This window comes from Propithecus coquereli, unplaced genomic scaffold, assembly GCF_000956105.1.
Source record: "Propithecus coquereli isolate 6110/MARCELLA unplaced genomic scaffold, Pcoq_1.0 Scaffold184, whole genome shotgun sequence".
Taxonomy (NCBI): domain Eukaryota; kingdom Metazoa; phylum Chordata; class Mammalia; order Primates; family Indriidae; genus Propithecus; species Propithecus coquereli.
The window spans coordinates 377,371-377,831 of NW_012143190.1; the positions used below are offsets into that span (position 1 = coordinate 377,371).

A 461-nucleotide genomic window follows, 5' to 3' on the forward strand; every position below is an offset into this window, starting at 1 on the left:
TCAAGGACAAAAATAACATTTTTTAATAGAACAGAGGAAGTATGTAGATACAGTTGTCTAATTCATTTCTATCCTTCCTTTTCAAATAAATCTAGGAAATCAATCACCTTACTTAATACGAAGGTAGATAAAAATAGAATAGGCACTGAATTAAAAATCTATTTTTAAAAGAGAGAGAATAAACAAACACAGTAAATATTTGATAAACTGAATTGAAAAGAGAAGAGAAATTTTAAGTCCTAGCCCTAGAAGGGACATTTGAGGTTTGCTTGCCTAAACTTTCATTTTATTGATATGGAATAGAAAAAAAAAGTCTAAGAGGAAGAAAAAAGAATGGTGAACTTCTGCTCCCATGTAAATGGTTCAAAGTTAGGTTAATTACCAGGGAATGAGTCCATTGGGTTTGCTACTATTGCAGAACTGAGACTTCAGACAGCCCCATCCAGACTCCCAGACGGCCC

The 461-nt window shown here is 33.4% G+C and overlaps 1 protein-coding gene across 1 annotated transcript in view; it reads right to left on the reverse strand.

Moving 5' to 3' along the window:
- Window positions 1-461, reverse strand: part of CERS3 (ceramide synthase 3) — a 132,524-nt gene that overhangs the window by 122,234 nt on the left and 9,829 nt on the right. The gene's annotated exons all lie outside the window — the stretch shown is intronic.